Source organism: Ambystoma mexicanum, assembly GCF_040938575.1.
Source record: "Ambystoma mexicanum isolate Mex_15411 chromosome 12 unlocalized genomic scaffold, UKY_AmexF1_1 Mex_chr12_unloc.2, whole genome shotgun sequence".
In the NCBI taxonomy this organism is placed as follows: Eukaryota; Metazoa; Chordata; class Amphibia; order Caudata; family Ambystomatidae; genus Ambystoma; species Ambystoma mexicanum.
Window position 1 is genome coordinate 7,018,937 of NW_027182323.1, and position 21,770 is coordinate 7,040,706.

Here is a 21,770-nt window from a genome sequence, read left to right on the forward strand (position 1 = left end):
ATATACTGCAGGGTATGGTGGGTAAACGCAGATCTGGCTGGGACAAGGTATTTATCTGGGTGGGGAATTTGCAAACCCTACGTCTTTGGGCCTGTGGATATGGAAGCTACACATGCTGTCATGTTTGTGCCTGAAGCAAGAGGGGCCATTGATATTGGGTGGTGCCATGTGGTGGTTATGCATAGGGAGAAGTTTGGGGCATGGAAGGGAGCCGTGCACACATTTGGGGCAGGGGTGCATGTAACAGTTTTCCTTTGGCACCATATTTCACAAACTTCTTAGAAACTATCCTGATGGGGGTAGGATTTTGGTGAAGCTACAACACAATTATCCAACAACAGTAAGAGAAACTGAAATACAAGGAGGCTTGAGTGCTGAAAACAGGCCAAAACATACATCACAGAAGGAGGAGTGTGAAGAGTAAGTCAAACTGTTCAGTGCTAACACGGCAGTTTCCGTAGTGTAGTGGTTATCACGTTCGCCTAACACGCGAAAGGTCCCCGGTTCGAGACCGGGCGGAAACACTTTTTTTTTTCCTGGCACATACCGAATTAGAACTCTGTTAATTAAAAACTGCACATACGTGCAAACATTTGTGGATGACATGCTAAAAAAGTCGGTAGCGGCAACATATGGTTAGTGCTGTGCAAGGAATCTCACATTCTGACTAGCCATGTGCATACTCTGCACTGCCACATATAGAAATTAGGGGTGTACCAGACTTTATAGACCAAAGTATGGGACAGTTTTATGAACGCCTATACAATATACAGCAAAAGGGATGATCAAATCAAAACTGGAAATATGCATTAAGTACCAGAGTGGCTGCACTCATAGATAGATTGGGAGGATCCAGATATCAGAGTTTGGGCTACCCTTAAACGTAGATTGCTATATAGAGTTGCTGCATCATGTTCACGACCTGTATATACCCCTGGAAGAACTACACGATCCCTAATAAAGGCTCATGTCCATAGATAGCGGTGGTGTGCCACTTATCTAAAAGGGGTAGAAACAGTAAAGTTACAGTCCATAGATAATTATGTGAATTAACCAAAAAAAAATAAACACAAAATTACAAAACAGGCCTGCACCAATGTGACCCACACTGGGGTGGCCTTTTTTAAACCACCTTTGTGAAGCTTAAATAGGCATAGCGTACTTCTTCTAGAGGGATCACACTGGTGACTTGTTGCACTTGATAAATCATATCAAGTCTTGTCCCTTTCTTTTGTGGTATACTGTTAGTCCAAATAGAGGGACATTTTTATGAACTTTACCAATGCTCCCTTAAAATTGTATTTATCTGTTCCTTCGGAATATGGTAGCTGTAAGGGGTCGGGACAACTTGCATCCATTTGTAGCGATCAGTTTAAGATTATTTAGCAGTTTTGAAGCTTCTTCTGACATAATACTAAAGTTCACAGTATCTGGCATATGCACCATGTACCTATTCATCTATTTTACATGAACAATTATAACACTAAAAAAAGTTGAATTCGAACAACAATAGTTTTATGTCATGCATATAGATATTCTTTAATGTCCATTCAGCCTGAAAATATCGTCAATGAGTGTTTCAACCTCTTACTCACTGGTCTTCACCAGGGCGTTAGAACATCTTCACTATACAAATTCCCAATGGTTCTTGAGATGCTTATTTCTAATCACTTCATAGGTACTTCTTCTACCTTGCATAATTCCTGTAATAGTCCTATTTGAGAAAATTCAAATGCCTTTCAGATTGAGTCCCAATTCTTGATGCCTAGAGGCTCTGCGCCTAATCTCAGACCGATTTTCCAAAGTCCAAATTTGTTTGATAACATACTCTTCCTGAGGGTTGTAACAGTGTCGATAAGCCACCCTCAAAACGGGGAGTTCCTTCTCTCCCCACTCACGTGGTTATGCAACAAACTATTTAACAGATTCTTTTTTTTTTTGCCCTATCTCAGACACATATCATGCCCCTTGGATCCCTCTACCATGAGCTGACAATGAGCCAAGAACCAGGCCAGTGTAGGGGAAATATATTGGTATTTATTTAAATTAAAAGTAATAGAAATAAGCACGAAAATGTTAAAAACCACTTTATCCGTGGCTCAACTTTTCTCAGCATAAATATATCACAAAAGTGAGTTAAAAAGACACAATCGCAATTATTCACTTTCTGTAAATTTAACTTCACAAAATAATTATATTGATTAATAATGGAGGCACTTTTGTGCGATTTTGATTTTCCTGCAGGCTTAAAAGGATAGAAGTAGGATTTCAAGATTGGTAATGATGATTTCGCACACACTTATGGTTTAAAATAAACACAGGGTGATTTATCGGTTAATTTTTCAGACCCCCCCACCACTCCCCCCGCTTTGGTCTATGTTGGGAAGTCAGACAGAAAACTTAGAATGCTTTGGGGAATTTTGGATTTCAGACTCCCCTTGCAGAAATACCTGTTTTGGGGAAGCTGGATAAAAAGGTTGGACTGATTAAAAAACAAAGACACCCCTCTTCCTTAAGAAGTCGTGGTCAGCTGGACAACAAGGATTACCCAATTAATTTATAGAGTACAGTTTTCAGCACACACTGCGAAGTGATCTTTGTTAATTTCAAATTTTAATAAAATACACCCTGGAGGTGGTACTAAAGAGCCCAATCAACATGGCCGCGAGCCGAAACATCCGTACAAGATCCGGCCGCACATCAACTCTGAAGCCAACCTCAAAGTGCAGATTATGAAAATTTGAGACACTGGGCACCTGTTGGCGAGACTTGAGGTTCCTAAACCTAAACTGGGCTGAGAACGACAGAGGACACCTTTGTGTGCGCAGTAGCGCGGAGTGCAGGGAGAGGCGCCTCTGATCCTGTGACAGGGACTTCAGCTGCACCTAGCACCCCAGATGGCCTAGACTGCCTTGCGGGCAACATCAAAGCGGAATTGGCAAGAGCCTTACCCGACTCCCGGACATCGAGGGAGCCAGCAGGGAGGCTGCGGATCGGCTCACCACACCGGGGGAGCCCCGGGCATAACGGCTCCTCCTCTGTGTGGCATGGAGGATCGCAGCCCGTCACTCCCGGGAGGCGAAGGCGGAGCAACCAGTCCCCCAACTACTGGGGAGATCAGCATACACCAGCCAGGACACCCGAGGAACTGAGTGGTGTTTCTGAGGGCAGAACAGAACGGAGGAGAGACCCGACCACTGGGTCTTGCCACGGTAACAACCTATGGCGGCGGCTCCTGGAGCAGAGAGGCACACGCCGGAAAACCCACAGAGCCCAGAGGCCACCAGGACTCTGAGAGAGCTGGGTTGACAGATGAGAGCAAAATAGTAGAAGGAAAAAGAGGAAGAAGACTTGATGTAGTTGAGAGGAAACCAAACTGATGGAGATTATAGGGATAATAAGAGAATATCATGAGAGAATGAGAGGATAGAAGAAGGGAAGAAACAAGGAGAGTTGGAGGTGTGATACTGGGAGGAATGTAGGTGATAGTCTGACATATGCCATCTTTCATCAAAATAAATTACCTTGTGGAAATTGACTTTGACAGCATTGCATGGTGGTGATGACAAGGCATGCATATGTATTAAGAAAGGCAGCATAGGGCTGGGGGTATTGTGGACTATGGGGTGACACCCCCTATATATTAACAAAACGATGAAAGGCCACAATGTAATTTTATTGATGAAAATTAACATGGGGAAACTTATTTAGATGAAAGGATATAGACGCGAGTCTGGCATTGGTGCCAGAGTGGAATTGGTAAAGATAAAGTTGATAACAAAACAAGGATTGAGGTTGCAGTGGGAGAAAGACCCTGAGCTATGAGTGGCGTGGAACCATAGATAGAGATAGATAAAAGTGAGAGTAGGACAGCCATGAAGGTGAGAGTGAATGGGATAATTCAAAGGGAAAGATGCAATAGGGCGGAATAGGGGATAATCAGCAGATTGGAAGGGCTAGAGGTGAGACAAGGACAGAGTTGCTAGAGGTGTATTGGAAAAGTTGCAAAAAAGAGGCATTTACGGTAGTGAGGAAATGAGAGCCAATGAGTAGAGACTAGAAAGACAGGTGGAGGGGAAAGAGATAGAGACCAGGTGAGTGAAGGGGGTGAGCCTTGAGCAGATAAGGGAAGAACCAGGATACTTAAAGTGAAAGAACATGGCCTGAGTCATTGATTATGAAAATGAATTCACTTCAGAAGTCAAGTGCTTCTTTTATGGAGATTACATTTTTCAATGTAGTTACTATGGTCTCTTAACCATAGGATCATTCACAGTGAAGTCTAGGAATTCTCTCACACTTCTCTCGAACTAGGATGCCTTGTGAACCAGGGTGGATCCACCAGGGTGCATCTGTCACTGGACAGGTGGTATCTTACCTACTTGGTGGTAGTTGCCCACGTAAGTGTCTGAAGTCTGTTCTATGTGACAATTACTGGTATTGGTATTTAGGCTGGTTCTTAGCAGTTCCTGAAAACGTATTACATACTAAATTCACATATACCAACCACCATGTGGCTGGCTTATATCTGAAAACTGTCGGGACATTTTCCAGCTGACAATACATAATTCTGCACTATACAAAATAACCCGTTCTTACACGTTGTTATGGTCTGCACCATTTTCCATACATAATGTTGATCAGGTGTGTGTCGTGCAGCGCAGGCTGACTTGTCCATTGCCTCGCTCATGGCATCATCACATGCAGGCCATTGTGTTGGGCCCGGGGTGAGGGACCTCCTGCCCTGGTGCCGGCACTGCACAGTACAAAGACACGGGAGGCAGGTGTCAAACGCAACACATCTTTATTCATACACCTCCTACATGCCACTGCCTTGCCCATGCTTAGCCTTCATCAGTTCCCCTGTTACCCCCGCCCCATGCCCCAGAACCCAACTGTCAATGGGACATCCCCGCAAATTAAACAATTACCCCAAAGGGGGTGCAACATGTGCCTGGGATGGTGCGCCTCAGACCATTTCTTCAATGAGACATTGCAGTTTGTTTCTTGCTCTCTGGGGTCTCGAGTTCTCTGTCTCTCGCACCATTCTTCCTGCCGGCTCCCCAGTGTATTCCACACCAGAGGTGTCAGAGTCTTCTCGGTCTCCATGATATGAATCGTCCTCATGGTGTTCATCAGACATGTCCCCTCTTCCCCTTGCCCGCCGTGGGGTGGCTAGTGGAAACCGTTTGAAATGTGAGGAGTTGCAGGTGGTGGACCCACGGTCGCCCTGGGCCGTAACCATTGAACCCTTTCATGCAGTAATCACTAGGAGATCATCCTTGAACATTGCCATGTGTTTGTGGGTTTGTGGCTGCTTCATCGTCACTACCTCTTCAACTTCTAGCATGCAGTCCTTGGCTTTCCTGCGAATGTCTGCATAGTCCTTTATTCTCTGCTTGGCGTTCTGGTCGTGATCTCTCATTTCACTATCCTCAGGTCGCATGGTGTCTTGGGGGCCATGCTGTGGCAGCCGGGACCGAACATTTCTCCCAAACAGGACCTCTGCTGGGCTTTTCCTGTGGAGCTGTGTGCAGTGCTCCAATAGTCCCTGAGCAGTTGATGGAAGACATGCTCGTAGGGTTGTCCTGTTTACTGGGCCACCTGTAGCACTTGTTTGAGGTTTGCCATGAAACGCTCAATCATGCCGTTTGCTTGAGGCCATAACAGCATGATCTTCTGGTGATGAAACCCCATGTATTCACTGAAGCGCTCAAAGTCTTGGCCAGCGTATGGAGATACATTATCTGTCTTCACTTTTTGGGAAATGCCATATGCTGTGAAAATGTGGTCCAGGACTCGGATGACATAGTGAGCTGCCGTGGAGACTCTCTGCGCCTCTAAATAGCTGGGGTACTTGTCCATTATGGCTAGGATGTATTTTCTCCCTTCGATGAGACCAAAGAAGTCAGCCGCCACTGCTTCCCACACCCCCTCTGGTAACGCAGACATCCGATAACGCTCTGGATGTCTGTTGGGTGTAATGAGGCAACAGGTCGGTCACTCTTTCAAGACCTCCCCCAAAAGCGCATCTAGTTGGGGGAACCAGACCTTCTGTCTCAACATGTGTTTCGTAGACACTATTCCTCGGTGCCCCTCATGTGCTAGTTCCACTACTTTCCTTCGGAGTGAAGCTGGGATCACCATATTGTGTCCTTTTAGTAGTAGGTTGTCCTCAGACAAGGCCAGTTCCTCCTTCACCAGTAAAAGCCTGTCTATTTCTCTATGGACGTCTTCCGATTCAAGGCGACCTCTTTCTTTGGCCCATCTCCACCGCCCTGATCTGAGTCCTTCACTGACGATGAGGCATGCTGGATCCATCTCTTGTTTCCTGTGCGAGGGTAGCGGGGTCGATGCCCTTGGGCATGGCTTCTTGAATAAGATATCAGAAGTAGCGATTCACTACAGAAGGTTCCGGTCGGTCTCCGCTTCTCGGATGACGGGACAGAACTCACACTCACTTTCACCCTTGGAACCTATGTGAGGTACCAGCACCGTGGGGTTATGAGATGTGGGAGGGAGGGGCTTCTTCTAACAGCTGCAGCGAGGCACAAGCACCGTTGGTTCCCTGCTCCCTTCCCTCACTCACCACTGCTACTGGCAATCACTGCTGCGGACCCCCGGGCACAATCCAGCCTCCTGCATCTTCCGATACATAGGCAGGGCAACGCCCTCACTGCCACGGCCACCAGTAGTTCTCCCTCTCCTGGGCCTCCGTTGCCATGCGCTTCGCCTTCCCGGCGCTGTAGCCTCCCACGCATAGGATGTCTCTCCTTCGTTGCCACTGGGTGGACCCGGGGTGAGGGACCTTCTACCCCAGGGCCAGCACTGGGCAGTACAAAGACACAGGAGGCAGGTGTCACACGCAACATGTTGTTATTCATACACCTCCTACCTGCAACTGCCTTGCCCGTGCTTAGCCTTGTCACTTCCCCTTTTCCCGCCGCCCCCCACCCTATCCCGCTCCGTGCCCCGGGAACCTAACTATCAACGTGAGGGCCATCATCCATTCCTAACAGAAAAGTGAGGCCTACCACTCAATTAACACATTTCGTGGGGTGTCACTTACTATGGAGTCAGTTCATAAATATGGCTAGCCCGCCCACCAGCCCATTGATTTCAGTGGACTCTCTCTGGCTAAATCTGATTTAATTTGCCAGGGCAACTCGAAGAGGTTGAGATGTATGGGTCAGGTTAATAATATACTGCAGGGTATGGTGGGTAAACGCAGATCTGGCTGGGACAAGGTATTTATCTGGGTGGGGATTTTGCAAACCCTACGTCTTTGGGCCTGTGGATATGGAAGCTACACATGCTGTCATGTTTGTGCCTGAAGCAAGAGGGGCCATTGATATTGGGTGGTGCCATGTGGTGGTTATGCATAGGGAGAAGTTTGGGGCATGGAAGGGAGCCGTGCACACATTTGGGGCAGGGGTGCATGTAACAGTTTTCCTTTGGCACCATATTTCACAAACTTCTTAGAAACTATCCTGATGGGGGTAGGATTTTGGTGAAGCTACAACACAATTATCCAACAACAGTAAGAGAAACTGAAATACAAGGAGGCTTTGAGTGCTGAAGACAGGCCAAAACATACATCACAGAAGGAGGAGTGTGAAGAGTAAGTCAAACTGTTCAGTGCTAACATGGCAGTTTCCGTAGTGTAGTGGTTATCACGTTCGCCTAACACGCGAAAGGTCCCCGGTTCGAGACCGGGCGGAAACACTTTTTTTTTTTCCTGGCACATACCGAATTAGAACTCTGTTAATTAAAAACTGCACATACGTGCAAACATTTGTGGATGACATGCTAAAAAAGTCGGTAGCGGCAACATATGCTTAGTGCTGTGCAAGGAATCTCACATTCTGACTAGCCATGTGCATACTCTGCACTGCCACATATAGAAATTAGGGGTGTACCAGACTTTATAGACCAAAGTATGGGACAGTTTTATGAACGCCTATACAATATACAGCAAAAGGGATGATCAAATCAAAACTGGAAATATGCATTAAGTACCAGAGTGGCTGCACTCATAGATAGATTGGGAGGATCCAGATATCAGAGTTTGGGCTACCCTTAAACGTAGATTGCTATATAGAGTTGCTGCATCATGTTCACGACCTATATATACCCCTGGAAGAACTACACGATCCCTAATAAAGGCTCATGTCCATAGATAGCGGTGGTGTGCCACCTATCTAAAAGGGGTAGAAACAGTAAAGTTACAGTCCATAGATAATTATGTGAATTGACCAAAAAAAAATAAACACAAAATTACAAAACAGGCCTGCACCAATGTGACCCACACTGGGGTGGCCTTTTTTAAACCACCTTTGTGAAGCTTAAATAGGCATAGCGTACTTCTTCTAGAGGGATCACACTGGTGACTTGTTGCACTTGATAAATCATATCAAGTCTTGTCCCTTTCTTTTGTGGTATACTGTTAGTCCAAATAGAGGGACATTTTTATGAACTTTACCAATGCTCCCTTAAAATTGTATTTATCTGTTCCTTCGGAATATGGTAGCTGTAAGGGGTCGGGACAACTTGCATCCATTTGTAGCGATCAGTTTAAGATTATTTAGCAGTTTTGAAGCTTCTTCTGACATAATACTAAAGTTCACAGTATCTGGCATATGCGCCATGTACCTATTCATCTATTTTACATGAACAATTATAACACTAAAAAAAGTTGAATTCGAACAACAATAGTTTTATGTCATGCATATAGATATTCTTTAATGTCCATTCAGCCTGAAAATATCGTCAATGAGTGTTTCAACCTCTTACTCACTGGTCTTCACCAGGGCGTTAGAACGTCTTCACTATACAAATTCCCAATGGTTCTTGAGATGCTTATTTCTAATCACTTCATAGGTACTTCTTCTACCTTGCATAATTCCTGTAATAGTCCTATTTGAGAAAATTCAAATGCCTTTCAGATTGAGTCCCAATTCTTGATGCCTAGAGGCTCTGCGCCTAATCTCAGACCGATTTTCCAAAGTCCAAATTTGTTTGATAACATACTCTTCCTGAGGGTTGTAACAGTGTCAATAAGCCACCCTCAAAACGGGGAGTTCCTTCTCTCCCCACTCACGTGGTTATGCAACAAACTATTTAACAGATTCTTTTTTTTTTTGCCCTATCTCAGACACATATCATGCCCCTTGGATCCCTCTACCATGAGCTGACAATGAGCCAAGAACCAGGCCAGTGTAGGGGAAATATATTGGTATTTATTTAAATTAAAAGTAATAGAAATGAGCACGAAAATGTTAAAAACCACTTTATCCGTGGCTCAACTTTTCTCAGCATAAATATATCACAAAAGTGAGTTAAAAAGACACAATCGCAATTATTCACTTTCTGTAAATTTAACTTCACAAAATAATTATATTGATTAATAATGGAGGCACTTTTGTGGGATTTTGATTTTCCTGCAGGCTTAAAAGGATAGAAGTAGGATTTCAAGATTGGTAATGATGATTTCGCACACACTTATGGTTTAAAATAAACACAGGGTGATTTATCGGTTAATTTTTCAGACCCCCCCACCACTCCCCCCGCTTTGGTCTATGTTGGGAAGTCAGACAGAAAACTTAGAATGCTTTGGGGAATTTTGGATTTCAGACTCCCCTTGCAGAAATACCTGTTTTGGGGAAGCTGGATAAAAAGGTTGGACTGATTAAAAAACAAAGACACCCCTCTTCCTTAAGAAGTCGTGGTCAGCTGGACAACAAGGATTACCCAATTAATTTATAGAGTACAGTTTTCAGCACACACTGCGAAGTGATCTTTGTTAATTTCAAATTTTAATAAAATACACCCTGGAGGTGGTACTAAAGAGCCCAATCAACATGGCCGCGAGCCGAAACATCCGTACAAGATCCGGCCGCACATCAACTCTGAAGCCAACCTCAAAGTGCAGATTATGAAAATTTGAGACACTGGGCACCTGTTGGCGAGACTTGAGGTTCCTAAACCTAAACTGGGCTGAGAACGACAGAGGACACCTTTGTGTGCGCAGTAGCGCGGAGTGCAGGGAGAGGCGCCTCTGATCCTGTGACAGGGACTTCAGCTGCACCTAGCACCCCAGATGGCCTAGACTGCCTTGCGGGCAACATCAAAGCGGAATTGGCAAGAGCCTTACCCGACTCCCGGACATCGAGGGAGCCAGCAGGGAGGCTGCGGATCGGCTCACCACACCGGGGGAGCCCCGGGCATAACGGCTCCTCCTCTGTGTGGCATGGAGGATCGCAGCCCGTCACTCCCGGGAGGCGAAGGCGGAGCAACCAGTCCCCCAACTACTGGGGAGATCAGCATACACCAGCCAGGACACCCGAGGAACTGAGTGGTGTTTCTGAGGGCAGAACAGAACGGAGGAGAGACCCGACCACTGGGTCTTGCCACGGTAACAACCTATGGCGGCGGCTCCTGGAGCAGAGAGGCACACGCCGGAAAACCCACAGAGCCCAGAGGCCACCAGGACTCTGAGAGAGCTGGGTTGACAGATGAGAGCAAAATAGTAGAAGGAAAAAGAGGAAGAAGACTTGATGTAGTTGAGAGGAAACCAAACTGATGGAGATTATAGGGATAATAAGAGAATATCATGAGAGAATGAGAGGATAGAAGAAGGGAAGAAACAAGGAGAGTTGGAGGTGTGATACTGGGAGGAATCTAGGTGATAGTCTGACATATGCCATCTTTCATCAAAATAAATTACCTTGTGGAAATTGACTTTGACAGCATTGCATGGTGGTGATGACAAGGCATGCATATGTATTAAGAAAGGCAGCATAGGGCTGGGGGTATTGTGGACTATGGGGTGACACCCCCTATATATTAACAAAACGATGAAAGGCCACAATGTAATTTTATTGATGAAAATTAACATGGGGAAACTTATTTAGATGAAAGGATATAGACGCGAGTCTGGCATTGGTGCCAGAGTGGAATTGGTAAAGATAAAGTTGATAACAAAACAAGGATTGAGGTTGCAGTGGGAGAAAGACCCTGAGCTATGAGTGGCGTGGAACCATAGATAGAGATAGATAAAAGTGAGAGTAGGACAGCCATGAAGGTGAGAGTGAATGGGATAATTCAAAGGGAAAGATGCAATAGGGCGGAATAGGGGATAATCAGCAGATTGGAAGGGCTAGAGGTGAGACAAGGACAGAGTTGCTAGAGGTGTATTGGAAAAGTTGCAAAAAAGAGGCATTTACGGTAGTGAGGAAATGAGAGCCAATGAGTAGAGACTAGAAAGACAGGTGGAGGGGAAAGAGATAGAGACCAGGTGAGTGAAGGGGGTGAGCCTTGAGCAGATAAGGGAAGAACCAGGATACTTAAAGTGAAAGAACATGGCCTGAGTCATTGATTATGAAAATGAATTCACTTCAGAAGTCAAGTGCTTCTTTTATGGAGATTACATTTTTCAATGTAGTTACTATGGTCTCTTAACCATAGGATCATTCACAGTGAAGTCTAGGAATTCTCTCACACTTCTCTCGAACTAGGATGCCTTGTGAACCAGGGTGGATCCACCAGGGTGCATCTGTCACTGGACAGGTGGTATCTTACCTACTTGGTGGTAGTTGCCCACGTAAGTGTCTGAAGTCTGTTCTATGTGACAATTACTGGTATTGGTATTTAGGCTGGTTCTTAGCAGTTCCTGAAAACGTATTACATACTAAATTCACATATACCAACCACCATGTGGCTGGCTTATATCTGAAAACTGTCGGGACATTTTCCAGCTGACAATACATAATTCTGCACTATACAAAATAACCCGTTCTTACACGTTGTTATGGTCTGCACCATTTTCCATACATAATGTTGATCAGGTGTGTGTCGTGCAGCGCAGGCTGACTTGTCCATTGCCTCGCTCATGGCATCATCACATGCAGGCCATTGTGTTGGGCCCGGGGTGAGGGACCTCCTGCCCTGGTGCCGGCACTGCACAGTACAAAGACACGGGAGGCAGGTGTCAAACGCAACACATCTTTATTCATACACCTCCTACATGCCACTGCCTTGCCCATGCTTAGCCTTCATCAGTTCCCCTGTTACCCCCGCCCCATGCCCCAGAACCCAACTGTCAATGGGACATCCCCGCAAATTAAACAATTACCCCAAAGGGGGTGCAACATGTGCCTGGGATGGTGCGCCTCAGACCATTTCTTCAATGAGACATTGCAGTTTGTTTCTTGCTCTCTGGGGTCTCGAGTTCTCTGTCTCTCGCACCATTCTTCCTGCCGGCTCCCCAGTGTATTCCACACCAGAGGTGTCAGAGTCTTCTCGGTCTCCATGATATGAATCGTCCTCATGGTGTTCATCAGACATGTCCCCTCTTCCCCTTGCCCGCCGTGGGGTGGCTAGTGGAAACCGTTTGAAATGTGAGGAGTTGCAGGTGGTGGACCCACGGTCGCCCTGGGCCGTAACCATTGAACCCTTTCATGCAGTAATCACTAGGAGATCATCCTTGAACATTGCCATGTGTTTGTGGGTTTGTGGCTGCTTCATCGTCACTACCTCTTCAACTTCTAGCATGCAGTCCTTGGCTTTCCTGCGAATGTCTGCATAGTCCTTTATTCTCTGCTTGGCGTTCTGGTCGTGATCTCTCATTTCACTATCCTCAGGTCGCATGGTGTCTTGGGGGCCATGCTGTGGCAGCCGGGACCGAACATTTCTCCCAAACAGGACCTCTGCTGGGCTTTTCCTGTGGAGCTGTGTGCAGTGCTCCAATAGTCCCTGAGCAGTTGATGGAAGACATGCTCGTAGGGTTGTCCTGTTTACTGGGCCACCTGTAGCACTTGTTTGAGGTTTGCCATGAAACGCTCAATCATGCCGTTTGCTTGAGGCCATAACAGCATGATCTTCTGGTGATGAAACCCCATGTATTCACTGAAGCGCTCAAAGTCTTGGCCAGCGTATGGAGATACATTATCTGTCTTCACTTTTTGGGAAATGCCATATGCTGTGAAAATGTGGTCCAGGACTCGGATGACATAGTGAGCTGCCGTGGAGACTCTCTGCGCCTCTAAATAGCTGGGGTACTTGTCCATTATGGCTAGGATGTATTTTCTCCCTTCGATGAGACCAAAGAAGTCAGCCGCCACTGCTTCCCACACCCCCTCTGGTAACGCAGACATCCGATAACGCTCTGGATGTCTGTTGGGTGTAATGAGGCAACAGGTCGGTCACTCTTTCAAGACCTCCCCCAAAAGCGCATCTAGTTGGGGGAACCAGACCTTCTGTCTCAACATGTGTTTCGTAGACACTATTCCTCGGTGCCCCTCATGTGCTAGTTCCACTACTTTCCTTCGGAGTGAAGCTGGGATCACCATATTGTGTCCTTTTAGTAGTAGGTTGTCCTCAGACAAGGCCAGTTCCTCCTTCACCAGTAAAAGCCTGTCTATTTCTCTATGGACGTCTTCCGATTCAAGGCGACCTCTTTCTTTGGCCCATCTCCACCGCCCTGATCTGAGTCCTTCACTGACGATGAGGCATGCTGGATCCATCTCTTGTTTCCTGTGCGAGGGTAGCGGGGTCGATGCCCTTGGGCATGGCTTCTTGAATAAGATATCAGAAGTAGCGATTCACTACAGAAGGTTCCGGTCGGTCTCCGCTTCTCGGATGACGGGACAGAACTCACACTCACTTTCACCCTTGGAACCTATGTGAGGTACCAGCACCGTGGGGTTATGAGATGTGGGAGGGAGGGGCTTCTTCTAACAGCTGCAGCGAGGCACAAGCACCGTTGGTTCCCTGCTCCCTTCCCTCACTCACCACTGCTACTGGCAATCACTGCTGCGGACCCCCGGGCACAATCCAGCCTCCTGCATCTTCCGATACATAGGCAGGGCAACGCCCTCACTGCCACGGCCACCAGTAGTTCTCCCTCTCCTGGGCCTCCGTTGCCATGCGCTTCGCCTTCCCGGCGCTGTAGCCTCCCACGCATAGGATGTCTCTCCTTCGTTGCCACTGGGTGGACCCGGGGTGAGGGACCTTCTACCCCAGGGCCAGCACTGGGCAGTACAAAGACACAGGAGGCAGGTGTCACACGCAACATGTTGTTATTCATACACCTCCTACCTGCAACTGCCTTGCCCGTGCTTAGCCTTGTCACTTCCCCTTTTCCCGCCGCCCCCCACCCTATCCCGCTCCGTGCCCCGGGAACCCAACTATCAACGTGAGGGCCATCATCCATTCCTAACAGAAAAGTGAGGCCTACCACTCAATTAACACATTTCGTGGGGTGTCACTTACTATGGAGTCAGTTCATAAATATGGCTAGCCCGCCCACCAGCCCATTGATTTCAGTGGACTCTCTCTGGCTAAATCTGATTTAATTTGCCAGGGCAACTCGAAGAGGTTGAGATGTATGGGTCAGGTTAATAATATACTGCAGGGTATGGTGGGTAAACGCAGATCTGGCTGGGACAAGGTATTTATCTGGGTGGGGATTTTGCAAACCCTACGTCTTTGGGCCTGTGGATATGGAAGCTGCACATGCTGTCATGTTTGTGCCTGAAGCAAGAGGGGCCATTGATATTGGGTGGTGCCATGTGGTGGTTATGCATAGGGAGAAGTTTGGGGCATGGAAGGGAGCCGTGCACACATTTGGGGCAGGGGTGCATGTAACAGTTTTCCTTTGGCACCATATTTCACAAACTTCTTAGAAACTATCCTGATGGGGGTAGGATTTTGGTGAAGCTACAACACAATTATCCAACAACAGTAAGAGAAACTCAAATACAAGGAGGCTTTGAATGCTGAAAACAGGCCAAAACATACATCATAGAAGGAGGAGTGTGAAGAGTAAGTCAAACTGTTTAGTGCTAACATGGCAGTTTCCGTAGTGTAGTGGTTATCACGTTCGCCTAACACGCGAAAGGTCCCCGGTTCGAGACCGGGCGGAAACACTTTTTTTTTTTCCTGGCACATACCGAATTAGAACTCTGTTAATTAAAAACTGCACATACGTGCAAACATTTGTGGATGACATGCTAAAAAAGTCGGTAGCGGCAACATATGGTTAGTGCTGTGCAAGGAATCTCACATTCTGACTAGCCATGTGCATACTCTGCACTGCCACATATAGAAATTAGGGGTGTACCAGACTTTATAGACCAAAGTATGGGACAGTTTTATGAACGCCTATACAATATACAGCAAAAGGGATGATCAAATCAAAACTGGAAATATGCATTAAGTACCAGAGTGGCTGCACTCATAGATAGATTGGGAGGATCCAGATATCAGAGTTTGGGCTACCCTTAAACGTAGATTGCTATATAGAGTTGCTGCATCATGTTCACGACCTATATATACCCCTGGAAGAACTACACGATCCCTAATAAAGGCTCATGTCCATAGATAGCGGTGGTGTGCCACCTATCTAAAAGGGGTAGAAACAGTAAAGTTACAGTCCATAGATAATTATGTGAATTGACCAAAAAAAAATAAACACAAAATTACAAAACAGGCCTGCACCAATGTGACCCACACTGGGGTGGCCTTTTTTAAACCACCTTTGTGAAGCTTAAATAGGCATAGCGTACTTCTTCTAGAGGGATCACACTGGTGACTTGTTGCACTTGATAAATCATATCAAGTCTTGTCCCTTTCTTTTGTGGTATACTGTTAGTCCAAATAGAGGGACATTTTTATGAACTTTACCAATGCTCCCTTAAAATTGTATTTATCTGTTCCTTCGGAATATGGTAGCTGTAAGGGGTCGGGACAACTTGCATCCATTTGTAGCGATCAGTTTAAGATTATTTAGCAGTTTTGAAGCTTCTTCTGACATAATACTAAAGTTCACAGTATCTGGCATATGCGCCATGTACCTATTCATCTATTTTACATGAACAATTATAACACTAAAAAAAGTTGAATTCGAACAACAATAGTTTTATGTCATGCATATAGATATTCTTTAATGTCCATTCAGCCTGAAAATATCGTCAATGAGTGTTTCAACCTCTTACTCACTGGTCTTCACCAGGGCGTTAGAACGTCTTCACTATACAAATTCCCAATGGTTCTTGAGATGCTTATTTCTAATCACTTCATAGGTACTTCTTCTACCTTGCATAATTCCTGTAATAGTCCTATTTGAGAAAATTCAAATGCCTTTCAGATTGAGTCCCAATTCTTGATGCCTAGAGGCTCTGCGCCTAATCTCAGACCGATTTTCCAAAGTCCAAATTTGTTTGATAACATACTCTTCCTGAGGGTTGTAACAGTGTCGATAAGCCACCCTCAAAACGGGGAGTTCCTTCTCTCCCCACTCAGGTGGTTATGCAACAAACTATTTAACAGATTCTTTTTTTTTTTGCCCTATCTCAGACACATATCATGCCCCTTGGATCCCTCTACCATGAGCTGACAATGAGCCAAGAACCAGGCCAGTGTAGGGGAAATATATTGGTATTTATTTAAATTAAAAGTAATAGAAATGAGCACGAAAATGTTAAAAACCACTTTATCCGTGGCTCAACTTTTCTCAGCATAAATATATCACAAAAGTGAGTTAAAAAGACACAATCGCAATTATTCACTTTCTGTAAATTTAACTTCACAAAATAATTATATTGATTAATAATGGAGGCACTTTTGTGCGATTTTGATTTTCCTGCAGGCTTAAAAGGATAGAAGTAGGATTTCAAGATTGGTAATGATGATTTCGCACACACTTATGGTTTAAAATAAACACAGGGTGATTTATCGGTTAATTTTTCAGACCCCCCCACCACTCCCCCCGCTTTGGTCTATGTTGGGAAGTCAGACAGAAAACTTAGAATGCTTTGGGGAATTTTGGATTTCAGACTCCCCTTGCAGAAATACCTGTTTTGGGGAAGCTGGATAAAAAGGTTGGACTGATTAAAAAACAAAGACACCCCTCTTCCTTAAGAAGTCGTGGTCAGCTGGACAACAAGGATTACCCAATTAATTTATAGAGTACAGTTTTCAGCACACACTGCGAAGTGATCTTTGTTAATTTCAAATTTTAATAAAATACACCCTGGAGGTGGTACTAGAGAGCCCAATCAACATGGCCGCGAGCCGAAACATCCGTACAAGATCCGGCCGCACATCAACTCTGAAGCCAACCTCAAAGTGCAGATTATGAAAATTTGAGACACTGGGCACCTGTTGGCGAGACTTGAGGTTCCTAAACCTAAACTGGGCTGAGAACGACAGAGGACACCTTTGTGTGCGCAGTAGCGCGGAGTGCAGGGAGAGGCGCCTCTGATCCTGTGACAGGGACTTCAGCTGCACCTAGCACCCCAGATGGCCTAGACTGCCTTGCGGGCAACATCAAAGCGGAATTGGCAAGAGCCTTACCCGACTCCCGGACATCGAGGGAGCCAGCAGGGAGGCTGCGGATCGGCTCACCACACCGGGGGAGCCCCGGGCATAACGGCTCCTCCTCTGTGTGGCATGGAGGATCGCAGCCCGTCACTCCCGGGAGGCGAAGGCAGAGAAACCAGTCCCCCAACTACTGGGGAGATCAGCATACACCAGCCAGGACACCCGAGGAACTGAGTGGTGTTTCTGAGGGCAGAACGGAACGGAGGAGAGACCCGACCACTGGGTCTTGCCACGGTAACAACCTATGGCGGCGGCTCCTGGAGCAGAGAGGCACACGCCGGAAAACCCACAGAGCCCAGAGGCCACCAGGACTCTGAGAGAGCTGGGTTGACAGATGAGAGCAAAATAGTAGAAGGAAAAAGAGGAAGAAGACTTGATGTAGTTGAGAGGAAACCAAACTGATGGAGATTATAGGGATAATAAGAGAATATCATGAGAGAATGAGAGGATAGAAGAAGGGAAGAAACAAGGAGAGTTGGGGGTGTGATACTGGGAGGAATGTAGGTGATAGTCTGACATATGCCATCTTTCATCAAAATAAATTACCTTGTGGAAATTGACTTTGACAGCATTGCATGGTGGTGATGACAAGGCATGCATATGTATTAAGAAAGGAAGCATAGGGCTGGGGGTATTGTGTACTATGGGGTGACACCCCCTATATATTAACAAAACGATGAAAGGCCACAATGTAATTTTATTGATGAAAATTAACATGGGGAAACTTATTTAGATGAAAGGATATAGACGCGAGTCTGGCATTGGTGCCAGAGTGGAATTGGTAAAGATAAAGTTGATAACAAAACAAGGATTGAGGTTGCAGTGGGAGAAAGACCCTGAGCTATGAGTGGCGTGGAACCATAGATAGAGATAGATAAACGTGAGAGTAGGACAGCCATGAAGGTGAGAGTGAATGGGATAATTCAAAGGGAAAGATGCAATAGGGCGGAATAGGGGATAATCAGCAGATTGGAAGGGCTAGAGGTGAGACAAGGACAGAGTTGCTAGAGGTGTATTGGAAAAGTTGCAAAAAAGAGGCATTTACGGTAGTGAGGAAATGAGAGCCAATGAGTAGAGACTAGAAAGACAGGTGGAGGGGAAAGAGATAGAGACCAGGTGAGTGAAGGGGGTGAGCCTTGAGCAGATAAGGGAAGAACCAGGATACTTAAAGTGAAAGAACATGGCCTGAGTCATTGATTATGAAAATGAATTCACTTCAGAAGTCAAGTGCTTCTTTTATGGAGATTACATTTTTCAATGTAGTTACTATGGTCTCTTAACCATAGGATCATTCACAGTGAAGTCTAGGAATTCTCTCACACTTCTCTCGAACTAGGATGCCTTGTGCACCAGGGTGGATCCACCAGGGTGCATCTGTCACTGGACAGGTGGTATCTTACCTACTTGGTGGTAGTTGCCCACGTAAGTGTCTGAAGTCTGTTCTATGTGACAATTACTGGTATTGGTATTTAGGCTGGTTCTTAGCAGTTCCTGAAAACGTATTACATACTAAATTCACATATACCAACCACCATGTGGCTGGCTTATATCTGAAAACTGTCGGGACATTTTCCAGCTGACAATACATAATTCTGCACTATACAAAATAACCCGTTCTTACACGTTGTTATGGTCTGCACCATTTTCCATACATAATGTTGATCAGGTGTGTGTCGTGCAGCGCAGGCTGACTTGTCCATTGTCTCGCTCATGGCATCATCACATGCAGGCCATTGTGTTGGGCCCGGGGTGAGGGACCTCCTGCCCTGGTGCCGGCACTGCACAGTACAAAGACACGGGAGGCAGGTGTCAAACGCAACACATCTTTATTCATACACCTCCTACATGCCACTGCCTTGCCCCTGCTTAGCCTTCATCAGTTGCCCCGTTACCCCCGCCCCATGCCCCAGAACCCAACTGTCAATGGGACATCCCCGCAAATTAAACAATTACCCCAACGGGGGTGCAACATGTGCCTGGGATGGTGCGCCTCAACCCGTTTCTTCAATGAGACATTGCAGTTTGGTTCTTGCTCTTTGGGGTCTCGAGTTCTCTGTCTCTCGCACCATTCTTCCTGCCGGCTCCCCAGTGTATTCCACACCAGAGGTGTCAGAGTCTTCTCGGTCTCCATGATATGAATCGTCCTCATGGTGTTCATCAGACATGTCCCCTCTTCCCCTTGCCCGCCGTGGGGTGGCTAGTGAAAACCGTTTGAAATGTGAGGAGTTGCAGGTGGTGGACCCACGGTCGCCCTGGGCCGTAACCATTGAACCCTTTCGTGCAGTAATCACTAGGAGATCATCCTTGAACATTGCAATGTGTTTGTGGGTTTGTGGCTGCTTCATCGTCACTACCTCTTCAACTTCTAGCATGCAGTCCTTGGCTTTCCTGCGAATGTCTGCATAGTCCTTTATTCTCTGCTTGGCGTTCTGGTCGTGATCTCTCATTTCACTATCCTCAGGTCGCATGGTGTCTTGGGGGCCATGCTGTGGCAGCCGGGACCGAACATTTCTCCCAAACAGGACCTCTGCTGGGCTTTTCCTGTGGAGCTGTGTGCAGTGCTCCAATAGTCCCTGAGCAGTTGATGGAAGACATGCTCGTAGGGTTGTCCAGTTTACTGGGCCACCTGTAGCACTTGTTTGAGGTTTGCCATGAAACGCTCAATCATGCCGTTTGCTTGAGGCCATAACAGCATGATCTTCTGGTGATGAAACCCCGTGTATTCACTGAAGCGCTCAAAGTCTTGGCCAGCGTACGGAGATATATTATCTGTCTTCACTTTTTGGGGAATGCCATATGCTGTGAAAATGTGGTCCATGACTCGGATGACATAGTGAGCTGCCGTGGAGACTCTCTGCGCCTCTAAATAGCTGGGGTACTTGTCCATTATGGCTAGGATGTATTTTCTCCCTTCGATGAGACCAAAGAAGTCAGCCGCCACTGCTTCCCACACCCCCTCCGGTAACGCAGACATCCGATAACGCTCTGGATGTCTGTTGGGTGTAATGAGGCAACAGGTCGGACACTCTTTCAAGACCTCCCCCAAAAGCGCATCTAGTTGGGGGAACCAGACCTTCTGTCTCAACATGCGTTTCGTAGACACTAATCCTCGGTGCCCCTCATGTGCTAGTTCCACTACTTTCCTTCGGAGTGAAGCTGGGATCACCATATTGTGTCCTTTTAGTAGTAGGTTATCCTCAGACAAGGCCAGTTCCTCCTTCACCAGTAAAAGCCTGTCTATTTCTCTACGGACGTCTTCCGATTCAAGGCGACCTCTTTCTTTGGCCCATCTCCACCGCCCTGATCTGAGTCCTTCACTGACGATGAGGCATGCTGGATCCATCTCTTGTTTACTGTGCGAGGGTAGCGGGGTCGATGCCCTTGGGCATAGCTTCTTGAATAAGATATCAGAAGTAGCGATCCACTACAGAAGGTTCCGGTCGGTCTCCGCTTCTCGGATGACGGGACAGAACTCACACTCACTTTCACCCTGGAACCTATGTGAGGTACCAGCACCGTGGGGTTATGAGATGTGGGAGGGAGGGGCATCTTCTAACAGCTGCAGCGAGGCACAAGCACTGTTAGTTCCCTGCTCCCTTCCCTCACTCTCCACTGCTACTGGCAATCACTGCTGCGGACCCCCGGGCACAATCCACCCTCCTGCATCTTCCGATACATGGGCAGGGCAATGCCCTCACTGCCGCGGCCACCAGTAGTTCTCCCTCTCCTGGGCCTCCGTTGCCATGCGCTTCGCCTTCCCGGCGCTGTAGCCTCCCACGCATAGGATGTCTCTCCTTCGTTGCCACTGTGGTGGACCCGGGGTGAAGGACCTTCTACCCCGGGGCCAGCACTGGGCAGTACAAAGACACAGGAGGCAGGTGTCACACGCAACATGTTGTTATTCATACACCTCCTACCTGCAACTGCCTTGCCCGTGCTTAGGCTCGTCACTTCCCCTTTTCCCGCCGACCCCCACCCTACCCCGCTCCGTGCCCCGGGAACCCAACTATCAACGTGAGGGCCATCATCCTTTCCTAACAGAAAAGTGAGGCCTACCACTGAATTAACACATTTCGTGGGGTGTCACTTACTATGGAGTCAGTTCATAAATATGGCTAGCTCGCCCACCAGCCCATTGATTTCAGTGGACTCTCTCTGGCTAAATCTGATTTCATTTGCCAGGGCAACTCGAAGAGGTTGAGATGTATGGGTCAGGTTAATAATATACTGCAGGGTATGGTGGGTAAACGCAGATCTGGCTGGGACAAGGTATTTATCTGGGTGGGGATTTTGCAAACCCTAAGTCTTTGGGCCTGTGGATATGGAAGCTGCACATGCTGTCATGTTTGTGCCTGAAGCAAGAGGGGCCATTGATATTGGGTGGTGTC

General features: G+C 46.8%; 3 non-coding genes across 3 annotated transcripts; all 3 read left to right on the forward strand.

Moving 5' to 3' along the window:
* The first annotated feature begins 451 nt into the window (after positions 1-451).
* TRNAV-AAC (transfer RNA valine (anticodon AAC)) lies at positions 452-524 on the forward strand. The gene has a single exon. It is a non-coding gene; the product is annotated as a tRNA-Val (tRNA).
* A 7,128-nt stretch (positions 525-7,652) lies between these two features.
* TRNAV-AAC (transfer RNA valine (anticodon AAC)) lies at positions 7,653-7,725 on the forward strand. Its single transcript has one exon. It is a non-coding gene; the product is annotated as a tRNA-Val (tRNA).
* A 7,129-nt stretch (positions 7,726-14,854) lies between these two features.
* Positions 14,855-14,927, forward strand: TRNAV-AAC (transfer RNA valine (anticodon AAC)). Its single transcript has one exon. It is a non-coding gene; the product is annotated as a tRNA-Val (tRNA).
* Positions 14,928-21,770: the final 6,843 nt, after the last annotated feature.